Here is a 17,896-nt window from a genome sequence, read left to right as displayed (position 1 = left end):
CTTTAAATTCAAACAAAGCTTGGCAGTTAACGGTCAGTCACTATAAACTGGTGCATTCGCCATGGCAACGCCTCTACCTATCAGAGTTCACTTGCCAACCAATCCGCACTCTCTTCTCATGCAGTATAAGTTGTTGTTTTCCCTTATATTGGTTGTACTTATGGATTGTCCTGATGAGTGCAAGACGGGAAGCTTCAACATGTCTCTATTTTCAGCAATTATCTAATTGAATTATTTAATGAAGTAACAGAGAAAGTTGATGAAGGGAATGTGGTGGATGCTATTTATATTGACTTTAAGGAAGTGTTTGATAAGGTACCACGTAAAAGGCTGATTAACCAAATTGAGGCTCATGGAATAGGAGGGTCAGTGTCCAATTGGATAAAGAATTTCGGGAACATGACCATAATTCCATAAGTTTTAAGGTACTTGTGGATAAGGATAAGAGTAGTCCTCGGGTGAAGGTGCTAAATTGGAGGAAGGCTAATTATAACAATATTAGGCAGGAACTGAAGAATTTAGATTGGGGGCGGCTGTTTGAGGGTAAATCAACATCTGACATGTGGGAGTCTTTCAAACGTCAGTTGATTGGTATCTAGGACCAGCATCTTCCTGTGAGGAAGAAGGATAAGTTTGGCAAGTTTCGGGACCCTTGGATAACGTGGGATATTGTGAGCCTAGTCAAAAAGAAAAAGGAAGCATTCGTAAGGGCTGGAAGGCTGGGAACAGACGAAGCCCTTGAGGAATATAAAGACAGTAGGAAGGAACTTAAGCAAGGAGTCATGAGGGCTAAAAGGGGTCATGAAAAGTCATTGGCAAACAGGATTAAGGAAAGTCCGAAGGCTTTTTATACATATATAAAGAGCAAGAGGGTAACCAGGGAAAGGGTTGGCCCACTCAAGGACAGAGGAGGGAATCTATGTGTGGAGACAGAGGAGATGGGCGAGGTACTAAATGAGTACTTTGCATCAGTATTCACCAAAGAGAAGGACTTGGTGGATGATGAGTCTAGGGAAGGAAGTGTAGATAGTCTCGGTCATGTCGTTATCAAAAAGGAGGTGGTGTTGGGTGTCTTGCAAAGCATTAAGGTAGATAAGTCCCCAGGGCCTGATGGCATCTACCCCAGAATACTGAGGGAGGCAAGGGAAGAAATTGCTGGGGCCTTGACAGAAATCTTTCTATCCTCATTGGCTACAGGTGAGGTCCCAGAGGACTGGAGAATAGCCAATGTTGTTCCTTTGTTTAAGAAGGGTAGCAAGGATAATCCAGGAAATTATAGGCCGGTGAGCCTTACGTCAGTGGTAGGGAAATTATTAGAGAGGATCCTTCAGGACAGGATTTACTCCCATTTGGAAACAAATGGCCTTATTAGCGAGAGGCAGCATGGTTTTGTGAAGGGGAGGTCGTGTGTCACGAACTTGATTGAGTTTTTTGAGGAAATGACGAAGATGATTGATGAATGAAGGGCAGTGGATGTTATGTATATGGACTTCAGTAAAGCCTTTGACAAGGTCCCTCATGGCAGACTGGTGCAAAAGGTGAAGTCACACGGGATCAGAGTTGAGCTGGCAAGATGGATACAGAACTGGCTCAGTCACAGAAGACAGAGGGTAGCAGTGGAGGGTGCTTTTCTGAATGGAGGGATGTGACTAGTGGTGTTCCGCAGGGATCAGTGCTGGGACCTTTGCTGTTTGTAGTATATATAAATGATTTGGAAGAAAATGTAGCTGGTCTGATTATTAAGTTTGCGGATGACACAAAGGTTGGTGGAGTTGCGGATAGTGATGAGAATTGTCAGAGGATGCAGCAGGATATAGATCGGTTGGAGACTTGGGCGGAGAAATGGCAGATGGGGTTTAATCTGGACAAATGTGAGGAAATGCATTTTGGAAGGTCTGATGCAGGTGGGAAGTATACAGTAAATGGCAGAACCCTTCGGAGTATTGACAGGCAGAGAGATCTGGGCGTACAGGTCCACAGGTCACTAAGTGGCAACGCAGGTGGATAAGGTAGTCAAGAAGGCATTCGGCATGCTTGCCTTCATCGGTCGGGGCATAGAGTATAAAAATTGGCAAGTCATGCTGCAGCTGTACAGAACCTTAGTTAGGCCACACTTAGAATATTGCGTGCAATTCTGGTCGCCACACTACCAGAGGGACGTGGAGGCTTTGGAGAGGGTACAGAGGAGGTTTACCAGGATGTTGCCTGGTCTGGAGGACATTAGCTATGAGGAGAGGTTGGAAAAACCCGGATTGTTTTCACTGGAACGACGGAGGTGGAGGGGCGACATGATAGAGGTTTACAAAGTTATGAACGGCATGGACAGAGTGGATAGTCAGAAGCTTTTTCCCAGGGTGGAAGAGCCAGTTACTAGGGGACATAGGTTTAAGGTGCGAAGGGAAATGTTTAGAGGGGATGTGCGAGGCAAGTTCTTTACACAGAGGGTGGTGAGTGCCTGGAACTTGCTGACGGGGGAGGTGGTGGAAGCAGGTATGATAATGACGTTTAAGAGGCATCTTGACAAATATATGAATAGGATGGGAATAGAGGGATACGGTCCCCGGAAGTGCAGAAGGTTTTAGTTTAGGCAGGCATCAAGATCGGCGCAGGCTTGGAGGGCCGAATGGCCTGTTCCTGTGCTGTACTGTTCTTTGTTCTTAAGGACAGAAAACATGTAAATGTTTGTTTTTCAGACTGGAGGATGGTAGACAGTGGTGTTCCCCAAGGGTCAGTGCTGGGACCACTGCTTTTTTTTCTTGCTATATCTAGGTGACTTGTAGCTTGCAATACAGAGTAAAATTTCAAAATTTTCTGATGACACCAAATTTGGAGGTGTGGCAAACAGTGAGGATGATATGAACTGCCTGCAACAGGACATAGATAGGCGAGCAGAATGGGCAGGCAGGTGGCAGATGGAATTGAATACTGACAAATGTGAGGTGATGCATTTTGGCAGAAGGAATAGGGAGAGGCAAAATATACTTCATTTTACAGTTCTAAAGAGTATGCAGGAACAGAGGGACCTGGGGGTGCATGTGCATCAATTTTTGAAGGTGGCAGGACATATTGAGAGAGTGGTTATTAAAACTTCTGGGATCCTGGGCTTCAACCCTGCCCCATTGTGCCCCCTCGCGCCCCCCACCCTGCCCAATCCGACCTTTCAACCCACTCTACGCTCCAGCCCCCTCGACCCGACCTGCTTTCGACCAACCCATTTCCTCCACTTGACCCTTTCCTCCCAAGGACCAACACTGCCAATTGAGGGCAATTAAGGGCCAGCATGATTCCGACAGCCTCAGATCTATATAAGAACATAGGAAATAGGAGCAGTAGGCCATTCAGCCTGTCAAGCCTGCCCCGCCATTCAATAAGATCATGGTTGATCTGTCCCAGGCCTCAACTTCTCTTTCGGGCCTGCTCTGCATAACCCTCGACTCGCCGAGATTTCAAAAGTCTATCTGCCTCCTCCTTAAATGCATTTAATGACCTAGCCTCCACAACTCTCTGAGGTAGAGAATTCCAAAGATTCACCACCCTCTGAGAGAAGAAATTCCCTCGCATCTCAATTTTAAATGTGTTCCCCCTTATTCTGTAACTAGACAATCCCTTCATCCCAGGAATCAACCGAGTGAACCTTTTCTGAACTGCCTCCAATGCCAGTATATCCTTCTTTAAATACAGGGACCAAAACTGTATGCAGCACTCCAGGTGTGACCTCACCAACAACCTGTACAGTTGTAACAAGACTTCCCTATTTTTAAACTCTAACCCCCTCGCAATAAAGGCCAAAATTCCATTTGCCTTCCTAATTACTTGCTGCACCTACATGCTAACCTTTTGTGTTTAGAGATACAGCACTGAAACAGGCCCCTCGGCCCACCGTGTCTGTGCCGAACATCAACCACCCATTTATACTAATCCTACACTAATCCCATATTCCTACCAAACATCCCCACCTGTCCCTATATTTCCCTACCACCTACACTAGTGACAATTTATAATGGCCAATTTACCTATCAACCTGCAAGTCTTTTGGCTTGTGGGAGGAAACCGGAGCACCCGGAGAAAACCCACGCAGACACAGGGAGAACTTGCAAACTCCACACAGGCAGTACCCGGAATCGAACCCGGGTCCCTGGAGCTGTGAGGCTGCGGTGCTAACCACTGCGCCACTGTTCTTGCTCAAGAATCCCCAGATCCCTCTGTACTGCAGTATTTTGTAGTTTTTCTCCATCTAAATAATAATCTGTCTTTTTATTCTTCGTACCAAAGTGGATTACCTCACACTTTCCCACATTGAACTCCATCTGACAAGTTTTTGCCCACTCACTTAACCTATCTATATCTTTGCAGATTCCTTATGTCCTCATCACAATATACCCTCCCACCTATTTTTGTATCGTCAGCAAATTTGGATATATTACACTCTGTCCCTTCCTCTAAGTCATTAATATAGATATTAAATAGTTGAGGCCCTAGGACCGATCCTTGTGGCACCCCACTAGTTACTACTTTCCAACCTGAAAAAGACCCATTGATCCCGACTCTCTGCCTTCTGTGTGTTAGCCAGTCCTCAATCCATGCCAACACATTACCCCCACTATCCCAATGAGCTCTTATTTTGTGCAATAACCTGTTATGTGGCATTGTATCAAACGCCTTCTGAAAATCCAAATACACTACATCTACCAGTTCCCCTTTATCCACTCTGCTTGTTATATCTTCAAAGAACTCTAACAAATTTGTCAAACATGATTTCCCTTTCATAAAACCATGTTGACTCTGTTTGATTGCTTTATGTTTTTCTAAATGTCCTGCTATTTCTTCCTTAATAATGGACTCTCGCATTTTCCCAATGACTGATGTTAAGCTGACTGGCCTGTAGTTTCCTGCTTTCTGTCTCCCTCCTTTCTTGAATAGGGGCGTCACATTAGCGGTTTTCCAATCCGCTGGTACCCTACCGGAATCCAGTGAGTTTTGGTATATTATGACCAATGCCTCCACGATCTCTGCAGCCACTTCTTTTAAACCCCTTGGCTGCAGGCCATCCGGTCCTGTCGACTTGTCTGTCTTTAGTCCCATCAGTTTGACAAGCACCTTTTCCCACGTGATAGAGATTTTTACAAGTTCCTCCCTCCCATTTACACCTTGTTCATCTATTATTGTTGGGATGTTTATAGTGTCCTCCACTGTGAAGACCGATGCAAAATATTGGTTTAAATTACCTGCCATTTCCCTGTTATTAATTCCCCAGTCTCATCCTCTTATTTAGCTACTCTTACTTTAACTACTCTCTTCCTTCTACTATACCCGTAGAAGGTCTTACTGTTTGTTTTTATATTTCTTGCTAATTTACTCTCATATTCAATTTTTTCTCTCTTTATTAGTTTTTTAGTCATCCACTGCTGGTTTCTAAAAATTCCCAATCCTCTGGCCTACCCCTCGTTTTCACCGCTTTGTACACCTTTGTTTTTGTTTTGATATTCTCCTGAACTTCCTTTGTTATCCACGGGTGGTTCATTGTTCTCTTCGAGTCCTTCCTTCTAACTGGAATAAATGTTTGCTGAGTGTTATGAAATATCTGTTTAAAAGTCTGCCACTGCTCATCTACTGACTTCCCCTGTCGTCTATCTTCCCAGCTCGCTTTAGACAACTCTTTCTTCATTCCTCTGTAATTGCCCTTGTTTAAGTTGAAGACACTGGTTTGAGACCCGGGTTGCTCACCCTCAAACTGAACTTGAAATTCTTCCACGTTATGATCACTTCCCCCTAAAGGATCCTTAACTAAGAGATCTCTTATTAATCCTCCCTCATTACACAATACCAAATCTAAAATAGCCTGTTCCCTGGTAGGTTCTGCAATGTATTGTTCTAAGAAACAATCCCTGAGGCACTCTCCAAATTCATCTTCCATGTTACCTTTGCCAATTTGATTTGTCCAGTCTATATGCAGATTAAAATCACCCATGATAATTGCAGTGCCCTTCTTACACACCTCCATTATTTGCTGATTAATATCTTGTCCTACAGAGAGGCAACTCCTCAGGGGCCTATAGACCACTCCCACCCATGATTTCTTTCCCTTGCTATTCCTTATTTCCACCCAAACTGATTGATTCTACATCATGATCTATTACACCTATATCATTACTCACAACTGCACTGATCCTTTCCTTTAATAACAAAGCTACCCCACCTCCTTTTCCTTTCTGCCTCTTCTTCTGGAACGTCGAATAACCTTGAACATTAAGATTCCAGTCCTGGTCATTCTGCAACCACGTCTCTGTGATAGCTATCAAATCATATTCATTTATTTCTACCTGTGCCGTCAGCTCATCTATCTTGTTACAAATGCTGCGTGCATTCAGATAAAGAGCCTTGAGCTTTGACTTTTACCATTTTTACCTACTCTGGTTCTAATTTCTGCTGTACTCTTGTGCTTGTATTCTCTGTCCCTTCCTGTCACACTCTGATTAATATATGCCCCTTCACTATCCTGCACCTCTGCTCTTTCATTACTTTTCGACGACTTAAACTTCCTTTCAATTGAACCCTCCCCCCCACTATTTAGTTTAAAGCCTTATCTACAACCCTAGTTATACGATTCACCAGGACACTGGTCCCAGCATTGTTCAAATGAAGCCCGTCCCAACAGAACAGCTCTCTCTTTCCCCAGTACTGGTGCCAGTGTCCCATGAATCGGAACCCATTTCTCCCACTCCAATCTTTGAGCCACACATTTACCTCTCTAATCTTATTTACCCGATGCCAATTTACACGTGGCTCAGGTAGTAATCCGGAGATTATTATCTTTGTGGTTCTGCTTTTTAATTTAGCCCCGAGCTGCTCATAGTCCCTCAGCAGAACCTCTTTCCTAGTCCTATCTATGTCGTTGGTACCTACGTGGATCACGACAACTGGATCCTTTCCCTCCCACTCCAAGTTCCTCCCCAGCCCAGAAGAGATGTCCTTAACCTTGGCACCAGGTAGGTAACACAGCCTTCGGGACTCTCTATCTTTGCTGCAGAGAACAGTATCTATTCCCCTAACTATGCTATCCCCTATTACAACTACATTTCTCTGCCCTCGTCCACACTGGGAGCAGGAACCTCGTACCTATTGGATAAGGGCACTGGCTGAGACTCCTCCAAAGCTAAATTCTGGATCCCCATACCTGCCTCACTCACAGTCACACCCTCCTGTCCCTGACCATGGTCCAAATTTGATGTAATTAATCTAAGGAGTGTGATTGTCTCCTGAAATAGTGTGTCCAGGTAACTCTCCCCCTCCCTGATGTGTCACAGTGTCCACAGCTCGGACTCCAGATCATTAACTCTGAGCCGAAGCTCCTCGAGCAGCCAACACTTGCTGCAGATGTGGTCACCGCAGATCGCACCGGCGTCCAGCAGCTCCCACATATTACAGCTGTAACACATCGCCTGCCCAGCCATCTCTATTCTATTTAATTCATTCATTTAGATCTCAGTATTTCAAAAAAAAACTATTTAAAAAGTGTACTCTTCAACTGTAATGACTTCGCCTAATTTAAATCACTTGGTCAAAACAAAAAATAAAACAAGAGACATGGAAGCAGGAAATACCCACCAATCACTTATCAGATCTCCAGTGATGTCACACTTCGATTTTTGCTGGTCAAGCAGGTCCACAGAACAGAACCAGGCGCTCTCACCACCACCACCCTCACCACCACCACCCTCACCACCACCACCCTCACCACCACCACCCTCACCACCACCACCCTCACCACCACCACCCTCACCACCACCACTCTCACCACCACCACTCTCACCACCACCACCCTCACCACCACCACCCTCACCACCACCACCCTCACCACCACCACCCTCACCACCACCACCCTCACCACCACCACCCTCACCACCACCACCCTCACCACCACCACCCTCACCACCACCACCCTCACCACCACCACCCTCACCACCACCACCCTCACCACCACCACCCTCACCACCACCGCCCTCACCACCACCGCCCTCACCACCACCGCCGTCACCACCACCGCCCTCACCACCACTGTCACCACCACCACCACTCTCACCACCACCACTCTCACCACCACCACTCTCACCACCACCACTCTCACCACCACCACTCTCACCACCACCACTCTCACCACCACCACTCTCACCACCACCACCCTCACCACCACCACCACTGTCACCACCACCGCCCTCACCACCACCACCACTGTCACCACCACCACTCTCACCACCACCACCACTGTCACCACCACCACTCTCACCACCACCACTCTCACCACCACCACCCTCACCACCACCCTCACCACCACCACCCTCACCACCACCACCCTCACCACCACCACCACTCTCACCACCACCACTCTCACCACCACCCTCACCACCACCACTCTCACCACCCTCACCACCACCACCACCACCACCACTGTCACCACCACCACTCTCAGCACCACCACTCTCACCACCACCCTCACCACCACCACCACCCTCACCACCACCACTCTCACCACCACCACTCTCACCACCACCACCCTCACCACCACCACCCTCACCACCACCACCCTCACCACCACCACTCTCACCACCACCACTCTCACCACCACCACCCTCACCACCACCACCGTCACCACCACCGCCCTCACCACCACCACCACTGTCACCACCACCACCACTCTCACCACCACCACTCTCACCACCACCACTCTCACCACCACCACTCTCACCACCACCACTCTCACCACCACCACCCTCACCACCACCACCACTGTCACCACCACCGCCCTCACCACCACCACCACTGTCACCACCACCACTCTCACCACCACCACCACTCTCACCACCACCACTCTCACCACCACCACCCTCACCACCACCCTCACCACCACCCTCACCACCACCACCCTCACCACCACCACCACTGTCACCACCACCACTGTCACCACCACCCTCACCACCACCACTCTCACCACCCTCACCACCACCACCCTCACCACCACCACCACTGTCACCACCACCACTCTCACCACCACCACTCTCACCACCACCCTCACCACCACCACCACCCTCACCACCACCACCACTCTCACCACCACCACCCTCACCACCACCACTGTCACCACCACCACCGCCCTCACCACCACTGTCACCACCACCACCACTCTCACCACCACCACTCTCACCACCACCACTCTCACCACCACCACCCTCACCACCACCACTCTCACCACCACCACTCTCACCACCACCACTCTCACCACCACCACTCTCACCACCACCACTCTCACCACCACCACTCTCACCACCACCACTGTCACCACCACCACTCTCACCACCACCCTCACCACCACCACCACTCTCACCACCACCACCCTCACCACCACCACCACCCTCACCACCACCACCCTCACCACCACCACCACCACCACCACTGTCACCACCACCCTCACCACCACCACTCTCACCACCACCCTCACCACCACCACTCTCACCACCACCCTCACCACTCTCACCACCACCACTCTCACCACCACCACTCTCACCACCACCACTCTCACCACCACCACTCTCACCACCAGCCTCACCACCACCACCCTCACCACCACCCTCACCACCACCCTCACCACCACCACTCTCACCACCACCACTCTCACCACCACCACCACTCTCACCACCACCACTCTCACCACCACCACTCTCACCACCACCACTCTCACCACCACCACCACTCTCACCACCGCTGTCACCACCACCGCTCTCACCACCACCACTGTCACCACCACCACCGTCACCACCACCGCCGTCACCACCACCGCCGTCACCACCACCACCATCACCACCACCGCCCTCACCACCACCGCTCTCACCACCACCGCTGTCACCACCACCGCTGTCACCACCACCGCTGTCACCACCACCGCTCTCGCCACCACCCTCACCACCACCACCCTCGCCGCCACCACCGCTCTCACCATCACCGCCCTCACCACCACCACCCTCACCGCTCTCACCCTCACCACCACCACCCTCACCACCACCACCCTCACCGCTCTCACCCTCACCGCCACCACCCTCACCACCACCACCCTCACCGCTCTCACCCTCACCGCCACCGCCACCACCGCTCTCACCATCACCACCACCACCGCTCTCACCCTCACCGCCACCACCCTCACCACCACCACCCTCACCGCTCTCACCCTCATCGCTCTCACCCTCACCGCCGCCGCCCTCACTGCTGCTTCTGGCCTCAGGCCTCGGCTCCTTTTATCCCTGGCTCCTCTCGCCTGTTCCCGCTCTCACTGTTGTTTCTGGTCTCAGGCCTCCACCTTGTTAGCTTTGTCCACGGTTTCTCTAAACTGGTCATGACCTTTCAGTGATCCATGCACGATATCAGGATCATTTCTTCTCTCAGTTACTGTTAGCATCATTCCCTGTGGATGATAACCGTGCATGACACTGTATCCTTGTCAAATGGATTGTATTCCTCTCCTATCTTAACCCTTACACAGATTTACGTGTCATCCAGAAACTTACTGACCCTGTTCCTGATATCGCTGTCCAGGTTGTTAATAAAGACCATGAGGAATGACATGTTTCGAACTGATCCCTGGGGGACACCAGTAGTACTGTGTCCCCAGGCTGAACCACATCTGTTAACTACAATGATCAGATCTAGTTCCTAATCCAGCATTTCCGGTTCCACCTAATATCACAAGATTCCATCCTGTGAAGTCACCGAATCTGAGAAACCTGATCAGAGGCTTTCGGAAACGTCAGGTTGATGCTGTCGACCCTACTATCCTCATCTACCAGTGGCCTCCTCAAAACCATTCTCAGATTTGTTGAGTATTACACATTTTCTGGAAGTTATGTTGTGAATTGCTAATACCCCTTTCCCTGTCGCAGTGATCATAAAGTACATGGCTTATGATCTTTTCCAGCAACTTCCCAAGAATGGATGACAGGCTGATAGGCCTGCAGTTTCCTGATTCTAATTTGTCATGGAATTATAGAATGTTTAAGGCACAGAAAGAGGCCACTTGGCCCATCGTGTCTGTGCCGGCCAAAAAACAATCCACCCATTCTAATCCCACCTTCCAGCATTTGGTCCGTAGCCCTGCCTGCAGATTACAGCACTTGAGGTGCATATCCAGACTCCTTTTGAATGAGTTGAGGGTTTCTGCCTCTACTACCCTTTCAGGCAGTGAGTTCCAGAACCCCACCACCCTCGGGGTGAAAAAGTATTTTCTCCTCTCTAATCTTTCTACCAATCACTTTAAATCTATGCCCCCTCGTCACTGACCTCTCTGCTAAGGTGAATAGACTCTTCACCTCCACTCTATCCAGGCCCCTCAAAATTTTGTACATTTCAATCAGATCTCCCCTCAGCCTTCTCTGTTCCAAGGAAAACAATCCCAGCCTATCCAATCTTTCCTCATAGCTGCATTTTTCCAGTCCTGGCAACATCCTCGTAAATCTCCTCTGTACCCTCTCTGATGCAGTTACATCCTTTCTGTAATGAGGTGACCAGAACTGCACACAGTACTCAAGTTGTGGCCTAACCAATGAGTTGTACAGTTCCAGCATAACCTCCCTGCTCTTATATTCTATACCTCGACTAATAAAGGAAAGGATTCCATATACCTTCTTAACCACCTTATCGACCTGTCCTGCTACCTTCAGGGATCTGTGGACATTCACTCCAAGGTCCCTCACTTCCTCTACACTTCTCAATATTTTCCCATTAATCGTGTATTCCTTTGCCTTGTTTGACCTCCCCAAATGCATCACCTCACACTTCTCCAGGTTGAATTCCATTTGCCACTTTTCTCTCCATCTGACCAGACCATCAATATCTTCCTGCAGCCTACAGCTATTCCTCGCTATCTACCACACGGCCAATCTTTGTGTTGTCTGCAAACCCTTGATCGTGCCCTCGACATTTATGTCCAAATCGTTAATATATACCACAAAAAGCAAGGGACCCAGTACTGAGCCCTGCGGAACACCACTGGAAACAGCCCTCCAGTCGCAAAAACACCCGTCAACAATTACCCTTTATTTCCAGCCACTGAGCCAATTTTGTATCCACCTTGCTACATTTCCCTGGATCCCATGAGATAATGTTTTTTTAGCCAGTCTGCAATGTGGGACCTTGTCAAAAGCCTTGCTAAAATCCATGCAGACCACATCAACTGCACTACCCTCATCTATCTTCCTTGTTACTTCTTCAAACAATTCGAACAAGTTGGTCAAACAAAGAACAAAGAAAATTACAGCACAAGAACAGACCCTTCGGCCCTCCAAGCCTACGCCGATCCAAATCCTCTATCTAAACCTGTCGCCTATTTTCTAAGGGTCTGTATCTCTTTACTTCCTGCCCATTCATGTAACTGTCTAGATACATCTTAAAAGACGCTATCGTGCCCGCGTCTACCACCTCCGCTGGCAACGCGTTCCAGGCACCCACCACCCTCTGCGTAAAGAACTTTCCACGCATATCCCCCCTAAACTTTTCCCCTTTCACTTTGAACTTGTGTCCCCTTGTAATTGAATCCCCCACTCTGGGAAAAAGCTTCTTGCTATCCACCCTGTCTATACCTCTCATGATTTTGTACACCTCAATCAGGTCCCCCCTCAACCTCCGTCTTTCTAATGAAAATAATCCTAATCTACTCAACCTCTCTTCGTAGCTAGCGCCCTCCATACCAGGCAACATCCTGGTGAACCTCCTCTGCACCCTCTCCAAAGCATCCACATCCTTTTGGTAATGTGGCGACCAGAACTGCACACAGTATTCCAAATGTGGCCGAACCAAAGTCCTATACAACTGTAACATGACCTGCCAACTCTTGTACTCAATACCTCGTCCGATGAAGGAAAGCACGCCGTATGCCTTCTTGACCACTCTATTTACCTGCGTTGCCACCTTCAGGGAACAATGGACCTGAACACCCAAATCTCTCTGTACATCAATTTTCCCCAGGAATTTTCCATTTACTGCATAGTTCACTCTTGAATTGGATCTTCCAAAATGCATCACCTCGCATTTGCCCTGATGGAACTCCATCTGCCATTTCTCTGCCCAACTCTCCAATCTATCTATATTCTGCTGCATTCTCTGACAGTCCCCTTCACTATCTGCTACTCCACCAATCTTAGTGTCGTCTGCAAACTTGCTAATCAGACCACCTATACTTTCCTCCAAATCATTTATGTATAATCACAAACAACAGTGGTCCCAGCACGGATCCCTGTGGAACACCATTGGTCACACGTCTCCATTTTGAGAAACTCCCTTCCACTGCTACTCTCTGTCTCCTGTTGCCCAGCCAGTTCTTTATCCATCTAGCTAGTACACCTTGGACCCCATGCGACTTCACTTTCTCCATCAGCCTACCATGGGGAACCTTATCAAATGCCTTACTGAAGTCCACGTATATGACATCTACAGCCCTTCCCTCATCAATCAACTTTGTCACTTAAAGAATTCTATTAAGTTGGTAAGACATGACCTTCCCTGCACAAAACCATGTTGCCTATCACTGATAAGCCCATTTTCTTCCAAATGGAAATAGATCCTATCCCTCAGTATCTTCTCCAGCAGCTTCCCTACCACTGACGTCAGGCTCACCGGTCTATAATTACCTGGATTATCCCTGCTACCCTTCTTAAATAAGGGGACAACATTTGCAATTCTCCAGTCCTCCGGGACCTCACCCGTGTTTAAGGATGCTGCAAAGATATTTGTTAAGGCCCCAGCTATTTCCTCTCTCGCTTCCCTCAGTAACCTGGGATAGATCCCATCCGGACCTGGGGACTTGTCCACCTTAATGCCTTTTAGAATACCCAACACTTCCTCCCTCCTTATGCCGACTTGACCTAGAGTAATCAAACATCTGTCCCTAACCTCAACATCCGTCATGTCTCTCTCCTCGGTGAATACCAATGCAAAGTACTCGTTTAGAATCTCACCCACTTTCTCTGACTCCACGCATAACTTTCCTCCTTTGTCCTTGAGTGGGCCAATCCTTTCTCTAGTTACCCTCTTGCTCCTTATATATGAATAAAAGGCTTTGGGATTTTCCTTAACCCCGTTTGCTAAAGATATTTCATGACCCCTTTTAGCCCTCTTAATTCCTCGTTTCAGATTGGTCCTACATTCCCGATATTCTTCCAAAGCTTCGTCTTTCTTCAGCCGCCTAGACCTTATGTATGCTTCCTTTTTCCTCTTAGCTAGTCTCACAATTTCACCTGTCATCCATGGTTCCCTAATCTTGCCATTTCTACCCCTCATTTTCACAGGAACATGTCTCTCCTGCACGCTAATCAACCTCTCTTTAAAAGCCTCCCACATATCAAAAGTGGATTTACCTACAAACAGCTGCTCCCAATCTACATTCCCCAGCTCCTGCCGAATTTTGGTATAGTTGGCCTTCCCCCAATTTAGCACTCTTCCTTTGGGACCACTCTCGTCTTTGTCCATGAGTATTCTAAAACTTACGGAATTGTGATCACTATTCCCAAAGTAGTCCCCTACTGAAACGTCAACCACCTGGCCTGGCTCATTCCCCAACACCAGGTCCAGTATGGCCCCTTCCCGAGTTGGACTATTTACATACTGCTCTAGAAAGCCCTCCTGGATGCTCCTTACAAATTCTGCTCCATCTAGACCTCTAACACTAAGTGAATCCCAGTCAATGTTGGGAAAATTAAAATCTCCTATCACCACCACCCTGTTGCTCCTACATCTTTCCATAATCTGTTGACATATTTGTACCTCTATCTCACGCTCGCTGTTGGGAGGCCTGTAGTACAGCCCCAACATTGTTACCGCACCCTTCCTATTTCTGAGTTCTGCCCATATTGCCTCACAGCTCGAATCCTCCATAGTGCCTTCCTTCAGCACAGCTGTGATATCCTCTTTGACCAAGTCTTCCCTTAACAAATCCATGCTGACTATCCTTGATTAACCTGTGCCTTTCTAAGTGACAGTTTATCCTGTCTCTCAGAATAGATTCCAATAATTTTCCCACTCCTGAGGTTAGACTGACTGGTCTGTAATTATTCGGTCTATCCCTCACTCCCTTTTTAAACAGAGGTAAAACGTTAGCAGTTCTCCAATCCTCCGGCACCACACCTGTATCCAGTGAGGACTGGAAAATGATGGTCCGACCCTCTGCTATTTCCTCTCTCACTTTTTTTAACAGCCTAGGGTACATTTCATCCGGCCCTGGTCATTTAGCAACTTTCAAGGATGCTAATTCCATTAATACTTCCTCTCTCCCTATGTTTATCACATCCAATACTTCACACTTCTCCTCTTTAACTACAATATCTGCATCTTCCCCCTCTTTTGTGAAGACAGACACAAAGTATTCATTAAGAACAATTCCAATATCTTCCGCTCCTACACAGATTATCTTTTTGGTCTTTTATGGGCCCTACTCTCCTTAGTTATCCTCTTACTCTTAATGCATTGATAAAACATCTTTGGGTTCACCTTGATTTTGTTTGCCAATATTCTTTCATGCCCTCTCTTTGCTTTCCTAATTTCCTTTTTGATTTCACCCCTCCACTTTCTCTACTCCTCTCTGCTTTCTGTAGTATTGAGTTCTCGGTGTCGGACATGAGCTTTCCTTTTCTACCTTATCTTACCCTGTCGGCTCCTTGACATCCATCGGGCTTGAGATTTGGCCATCTCACCCTTTTACTTTATCCCCTATTTTGAAAGTAGGAATACATGAGCTTGCATCCAGTCTAAGTGAATTAGCTCTGACTCTATTCAACTATTTAAGAAAAAGGCTAGGGGCTCACATAGCACTGTCCCATCCCCTTAATCACCCTTAAATGCGTGGGGCACCCGAAAGCCCAATGCATTTTGATCTAACCCAAATGGCATTTTTCTTTTTTTTAATTTGTTCAAGGGATGTTGGTGTTGCTGGCTAGGCCAACATTTATTGCCCATCCCTAAATTGCCCTTCAGAAGGTGGTGGTGAGCTGCCTTCTTGAACCACTGCAGTCCATGTGAGGTCAGTATACCCACAGTGCTGTTAGGAAGGGAGTTCCAGGATTTTGACCTAGCGACAGTGAAGGAACGGCGATATAGTTCCAAGTCAGGATGGTGTGTGACTTGGAGGGGAACTTGCAGGTGGTGGTGTTCCCGTGCATCTGCTGCCCTTGTCCTTCTAGGTGGTGGAGGTCGTGGGTTTGGAAGGTGCTGTCGAAGGAGTTTTGGTGAGTTGCTGCAGTGCATCTTGTAGATGGTACACACTGCTGCCACTGTGTGTCAGTGGTGGAGGGAGTGGATGTTTGTGGATAACAAAGAACAAAGAACAAAGATAATTACAGCACAGGAACAGGCCCTTCGGCCCTCCAAGCCTGCGCCGATCCAGATCCTCTCTCTAAACATGTCGCCTATTTTCTAAGGTTCTGTATCTCTTTTCTTCCTGCCCATTCATGTATCTGTCTAGATACATCTTAAAAGACTCCATCGTGCCCGCATCTACCACCTCCGCTGGCAATGCGTTCCAGGTGCCCACCACCCTCTGCGTAAAGAACTTTCCACGCATATCCCCCCTAAACTTTCCCCTTTCACTTTGAACTCGTGTCCTCTAGTAATTGAAACCCCCACTCTGGGAAAAAGCCTCTTGCTATCCACCCTGTCTATACCTCTCATGATTTTGTACACCTCAATCAGGTCCCCCCTCAACCTCCGTCTTTCTAATGAAAATAATCCTAATCTACTCAACCTCTCTTCATAGCTAGCGCCCTCCATACCAGGCAACATCCTGGTGAACCTCCTCTGCACCCTCTCCAAAGCATCCACATCCTTTTGATAATGTGGCGACCAGAACTGTACGCAGTATTCCAAATGTGGCCGAACCAAAGTCCTATACAACTGTAACATGACCTGCCAACCCTTGTACTCAATACCCCGTCCGATGAAGGAAAGCATGCCGTATGCCTTCTTGACCACTCTATTTACCTGCGTTGCCACCTTCAGGGAACAATGGACCTGAACACCCAAATCTCTCTGTACATCAATTTTCCCCAGGACTTTTCCATTTACTGTATAGTTCACTCTTGAATTGGATCTTCCAAAATGCATCACCTCGCATTTGCCCTGATGGAACTCCATCTGCCATTTCTCTGACCAACTCTCCAATCTATCTATATTCTGCTGTATTCTCTGACAGTCCCCTTCACTATCTGCTACTCCACCAATCTTAGTGTCGTCTGCAAACTTGCTAATCAGACCACCTATACGTTCCTCCAAATCATTTATGTATATCACAAACAACAGTGGTCCCAGCACGGATCCCTGTGGAACACCATTGGTCACACGTCTCCATTTTGAGAAACTCCCTTCCACTGCTACTCTCTGTCTCCTGTTGCCCAGCCAGTTCTTTATCCATCTAGCTAGTACACCTTGGACCCCATGCGACTTCACTTTCTCCATCAGCCTACCATGGGGAACCTTATCAAATGCCTTACTGAAGTCCACGTATATGACATCTACAGCCCTTCCCTCATCAATCAACTTTGTCACTTAAAGAATTCTATTAAGTTGGTAAGACATGACCTTCCCTGCTCAAAACCATGTTGCCTATCACTGATAAGCCCATTTTCTTCCAAATGGGAATAGATCCTATCCCTCAGTATCTTCTCCAGCAGCTTCCCTACCACTGACGTCAGGCTCACCGGTCTATAATTACCTGGATTATCCCTGCTACCCTTCTTAAACAAGGGGACAACATTTGCAATTCTCCAGTCCTCCGGGACCTCACCCGTGTTTAAGGATGCTGCAAAGATATTTGTTAAGGCCCCAGCTATTTCCTCTCTCGCTTCCCACAGTAACCTGGGATAGATCCCAT

At 47.8% G+C, this 17,896-nt stretch overlaps 1 protein-coding gene across 4 annotated transcripts in view; it reads left to right on the top strand.

The window, feature by feature from the left end:
* The window catches only part of LOC137365475 (dynactin subunit 1-like), a 336,296-nt gene that overhangs the window by 255,735 nt on the left and 62,665 nt on the right, over window positions 1-17,896 (top strand). The gene's annotated exons all lie outside the window — the stretch shown is intronic.

The sequence above is a fragment of the Heterodontus francisci genome, chromosome 1 (genome assembly GCF_036365525.1).
Source record: "Heterodontus francisci isolate sHetFra1 chromosome 1, sHetFra1.hap1, whole genome shotgun sequence".
In the NCBI taxonomy this organism is placed as follows: domain Eukaryota; kingdom Metazoa; phylum Chordata; class Chondrichthyes; order Heterodontiformes; family Heterodontidae; genus Heterodontus; species Heterodontus francisci.
The sequence above is the reverse complement of the archived record's forward strand: the minus strand, read 5'-3'. Positions and strand labels throughout refer to the sequence as shown.